Source organism: Sphaeramia orbicularis, chromosome 16, assembly GCF_902148855.1.
Source record: "Sphaeramia orbicularis chromosome 16, fSphaOr1.1, whole genome shotgun sequence".
Classification (NCBI taxonomy): Eukaryota; Metazoa; Chordata; class Actinopteri; order Kurtiformes; family Apogonidae; genus Sphaeramia; species Sphaeramia orbicularis.
This window is the reverse complement of record NC_043972.1, coordinates 41,758,324-41,764,323: the sequence shown is the minus strand read 5'-3', so window position 1 is coordinate 41,764,323 and position 6,000 is coordinate 41,758,324.

The following is a 6,000-nucleotide window of genomic DNA, read 5'->3' as shown; positions in this document are numbered from 1 at the left end:
CATCATTCATGTGAGTGCAGACACTGGAGTATTTACACTGTTCTGTAAGACATGAATATTCACCCATATGAACCAGCAGGAGCCAATACTAGAGTAGGTAACAATAGTGCTGATTTGGTTAAAATGCAGCCTTTAGCTGGAATTAAACAACAAATGCACATTTTCAGGACTTACCACATCATCCACAGTTTCACTCACTTCTCCCCAGTCATCTCCTTTTTTATCCTGTCACAGGAGTTGAATCGTGGAGGTTGAGCTGAATACAAATGGGAACAATAATCCTGCACGCTAAGGAGGTATGTCAGGATAGTTGTCAGATTGTAGTAGCAAACTTCACAGCCATTAGGAAAATCTTCTGCTTGTTCTGTCATAGTTACAAAGAATCGTTCTGTATTTCCTTCACATTATGTTTACTGTTTTGCTGTGTTTTATTCAGCGTTGTGGTAGATTAGTAATGCAACAGTGTGTATAAAGTAGTTGGGTTGATAATGATGATGATCTGTGTTTGCTGAATGATGGGTTAACACATGGAGAACTGTCTGCATGTTGTCAGAAAGAAAGAGACATGGAGAAACCAGTTCAACTCATCTGAGTAATGTTGGAGCTGCCACTCTCCATGAAGCCTGTACTCTCTGATTATGAGTGATGATGCTGAAGAGTTTGAATTTTAAACTTTAAACATGCACGTTTGCATTTGTTTGCACTGTTTGACAGAAATTTGTGTGTTTTTGCATTTTTGCAATGATTTTGTATGCAGACTTTGTATGGTCTGAACACCGTGTTTTTCATCTTTTTTGTGTCTGCATGGCTTTGAATTCTAACTCTGGTTTTATCATATGGGATCATCATGAAGTTACTTTGTAAGGGTCAAGGTGTGTAGGTTCATATGTAGACAGACAGACAGACAGACAGACAGATAGATAGATAGATAGATAGATTCCCTCTTTAACAGAAAAAAAAAACAGTTGAAATTAGGGCTGCCCGATTTTTTCCTCTAAAAACTTGATTTTCGATTTCGATTTTTGGGTATAACTAGAAAAGGCAACAGCAGTCAAGATGTCGTTTTCGTGAGCAGCCCACAATGCAAGCCACTGCTCTGACCTCAAAGCTGTGATGGGATCACGTGATGAACCAACAGTTTTGTTTTGTTTTTTCTCTTCATTAAATCTTTGAAATGAAGTAGAGTATACAAACAATGTATACAACAAGAAAATAACATAAGTTTGTCAGGGGGAATACACTATAAGAAAATGTCCAAATCAGAGCAAATACTGATAGTTGTTACAACCTTTTTGTTTCCACATTTATCTAACAGCTTTAAATAAATTTCATCATCTTACAAAACATAAATAATATTTGGTTTTGTGTTACAGAACTTACATTTGTGAATGAAAAATTTAGCAAGTAAGAGGACTAAATTAATTATTTAAAAAAAAAAAAAGTTTTTTTTTTTCTTTCTTTTCTGGGTATCTGGTCCACAGCAGTGATACCAGTGTCAGTCAGTGACAGGCATCTGTCGTGCGTGTGTGTGTGGACCAGGTTAATATGAGTGATCCACATGTGGTTCTGTTTAAACTGGGGGATCCGTGCGTGGAACAGACCGACCCAGGACACACTGGAGGGATTCTGTCTGTGGAGCTGGTGGATGTATGTGGGCACAGGGCTGTGTGGGCTCCTCTGCTGAGGCTGAGGACCCCGAGACCCGGACCCGGTTCGGAAGAAGACAGTACGGTACGGATCCGGGACAACGGAAGATGAGTGATCCGCTTGCAGTTATATTTCAATTGCGGGATCCGTGCGTGAAGCCACGGCTTATATTGGTATAAATACTGCGGGTTCATGAACAGATTTAACGTCCGGTCATTACACGGATTTCTGTGACAGACCGCTGTCACAGGAAGAGACTACGGTAGCCCGCGGGCACGCGGAGGCGCGCGGCCCGGAGGCATGAGAGAGAAGAAATCGATTTTACGATTTCCCTTTTTTAAAAATTGTCGTAATTAAAAAATCCGATTTCGATTTAAAATCGATTAATCGTGCAGCCCTAGTTGAAATGTTACGCTGACCTGACCTTACTCCATAGTTAGAGGCATGTGTTACAACATCTTCCCCCCCTTGTACCTGTTTTTGAGTCCAAGCCTACGAGTAAGAGTTCATTCTGTCATACGTTATTTTAATACATTTGAGGGAAAAAAAGGAACAGTCCTGAAGTAAAAATAGTAAGGTTGGTTTTAGAGCTGCAACAATGATTTGATTAACAGATTAGTGTTCAATGATTAAGTTATTTTTCCCAGAAAAAAGAATATGAATATTTGCATATTTCTCCATATCTGGTTTGTGCTAAAAACAAGATAGTAGAGAAGATATTGGGCTTTTGGAAACATAAATGTAACGTTATAGAGCAAACAACTAATCAATTAATTGAGGAAATAAATAATAAACAATGTATTGACAAGTAAAATAACCATTACATACAGCCTTAGTTGACTTATGATGGTGTAGGTGTGTGATAGATAGATAGATAGATAGATAGATAGATAGATAGATAGATAGATAGATGGATGGATGGATGGATGGATGGATGGATGGATGGATGGATGGATGGATGGACTGACTTTATTTATCCCAAACTGGGAAATTACAGAAATATAAAATATAAAAATAACAGTTAACCTGCTGTGATTATATTAAGTGGCGCCTTGATAAAACACAGATAAAATGCAGACTTAGTGCATCTACTTACAGCAACAACACGACAAACTCCTGTTATCCAGTATTCATGTTGAATCAACAGCTGATGGTGAAGGGTGACGTCTTGTTTTCTTTCAGTAGGGGTTGTAGGAGAGGGACGTGACAGATCAGGGAAGGACATGTGTTAATGGATTCCAGAATTTAAGGAGTTCACCCTTGATCCCTGTCCCACTCTTCCACATGTTTCATGAAAATCAGTGCAACGTTTACACCTAATCCTGCCGACAGATAAACGTAGCGATCGCATTGCCTCATTAATGATGGTAATAACATAAGACAATACTGAAGTTCACATCCAGACAGTTTAAAATACATCTCTTTCTTTCAATGGTATCATGGAATATGGTCCAAAGTACATCTGAGGGCATGTATTCTGTAATCTGCAGTGAAATGCATTTTAAAAGAACCCTCCCAACGCTGCCTGACAGCAAACTCACATGCTGTTTTATTGTTGTTTTCCTCTGAATTCCTCCCATTTCTCCAACATGCCATAAGTCAGAGCCAGGGACACAGACTTCCTGCTGAGGTGTCGCGCTTTGAGCTTTCTCAAACACGGCCATGTTTTAATGTATTAAAATACACTCTGTCAGCACATTTCAGAAATTATGGGCTAGATTAAACGGCAACTTTGACCCACCTGTCAGAAGATACAAGCTTTTTTGCTGAGAGAGATTAATGCTTTGCTCTAACATTTTCTCCTGAACCCCCCAGAATGTTAATCAGAGCCCAAGAGCAGCAGTAGGGAGATTGGTCATTAGGTGAGGTGGAACACATTGATTTTTAATTTTGACATGCAAATTTGTTTGCTACCCTATTTGTACAGTAAGCTGACCTGCTTGGTTTCTTCTCAGCACTTCTCAGCATCATGGGAGACTTTGTTTCAAAGTGAGTGATTAGTTTACTTTCCTGGCAAGTTACATGAAAGTAGTTACCATTTCCTTTTCCCTATTTTCAACCAGCATAAGTGTAAAAGCAAGTGTTAATTATTCACAGGTAATTTATGTTGTTTGTTTCTAACCAAGAGATCTGGCAACTAAATTCCTAATATCTGCTGGATGCATTATGAGATGTTCTGGTTAGAGGGTTAGAGGAAGGGAAACATGGGGGGAAAAAATCACAAAAACTCACAACAGAAAATGACTCACAGCATGTGTATTAGCTAAAACTTTTAATCAAACCATTAGCTTTTCCAAATCAAACACTTTTTTCTTGCTTAAACATTTGGGGAAAGGTGCAAACTCCACCGTCTGGCCCTGGATTTTGAATATCCATCATCTAACTTTATTTTTTTCATAAAGCAAGGCTGTAAATGCTGCATTGTATGTCCGTATGTACACAATGAGCCTTAACATTATGACCACTGACAGGTGAAGTGTAATAATGCTTATTATTTTGGTAGAATGGCATCTTTCAGTGGGCTGGATATATTAGGCAGCAAGTGAGCATTTCATACACAAATATGATATGTTGGAAGATGGAAAAATGGACTGTGAAACAACTGGAGTGACTAACAGTGGCTGTGTTGTGATGGCCTAATGACTGGGTCATAGCATCTCTAAAAATGCAGACCCTGTATGGTGTTCCTGTTCTGCAATGGTTAGTACCTACCAAAACGACAATTGAGCATCTGTGGGAGTGTAACATTATTGCAACCTGCCTAGTACTGTCCAGGTTCACTGGGTTTAACCTCTGAAGGCGTGCCGTAGTATCTAGGACTAAGATGTTTTGCTTTAAGGAGTGATATTTTACTTTTTAAAATGGAACTATGCATTTTAAAACATTTCCCTGTGGTCTACATAAACTGTAAATGCTATCCTTGGGTCTGAATTCTTTATTAATTCAACTCCACAGGTCCATCTCCAACCTTATTTCTGAGTAATGACACCAGAAAGGTCATTTTGAGCGCTGGCCCTTTAAATGCAAATGAGCCACTTCACACCCCGCCCCCTCCAGGTTGTTTGCTGTGCTGCTCTGTCCTGTTCAACCAACAACTGAACATTTTAGGTAATCCGCTCAAAGTTTGGTCATATTTTTTTCCGTATGGACTACAACCGCTACTGCTGACAAACAATTATGTCATACTCGGAGAAATGTTCATCAGAAATCTTGACCTTATATGTGTAAATGTCCTGACGTAACTAGTTATAGATGTAACAAATTAAGCAGGAATTAAAACAGGTTGTAGAAATCCACTCGATTTTTGCCAAAATGAATATAAAGAGAGCTTTGCAGCACCTGGAGGGTTCAAATTCAAACTTTTGGAAGTATTAGGGTTCAAATACACAAATAAATGAACCAAAGACTAATAAAAGTGGGTTTAGTAAAATATGACCCCTTTAAGTCCTGTAAGTTGCAACCTGGGGTGACTATGGATTGTATTTGTTTATCTAGTACATCTCACAGACGCATCATTGGTGTGAGATTGATTTGTTCAACCTCAGACCAGTTTTGGTAGAGTACGATTTACTGCACCCTTGGATGTACATGGTGACTGGGGAAACATTTCTCCTTCTACATATGTCATATCAACATAAAACCTGAAAATATATTGATATAAAAAAACAATAAGTTTCAAAATGAAAAATGCTTCCACATGCACCGGTGTCTGAAATGATCAGGCAATCAGAAGTAAACTTAAACTACCATTATTTTACCATTGCAGTATTACATTAATTTTGTTTGTGTAGTGAATTATGCATGTTCAAAGACTTTTATTTTGAAAAGTCTCTGAACACAGGTTACCAAAGCTCATGTCACTCAATACTCTTGTTATGAAGTTCATCTAACACAATGACTCCTTTCTTTCTTTGCCAACTGTCATACACAGAGCATGAAACTCGCACAGTTGACACTTTTCACAGGCTGTCATTCATGTCATGTTTCTCACGCTGTGGAAAGCAATTTATAAATTCAGGTAATGTTGTGAAGTAAAAAGGGGACCCCCACTTACTTACTCAGTCCATCTAGGGGAAACATACCAAGCCAAACCTGCTCTCAGACCATAGACAAGCAGCCAGGTATGATTGAGTTACCATGGATATGCAGACTCTGTGTTTAGATTCCTATGCTCATACTAAATCATAAATGTAGTTGAATTGTACCTCAGTGCTGCAGTCTTGGCTTCTCTGGCTAACATTCCACAGAATTACCAACATGCTCCTATCTCTCAATCTCAAATCAATCTGTCAAATCTCATGCCAACTACGAGACTCGACGCCGCTCCTTCATGAAAAGGACATATTTATAACG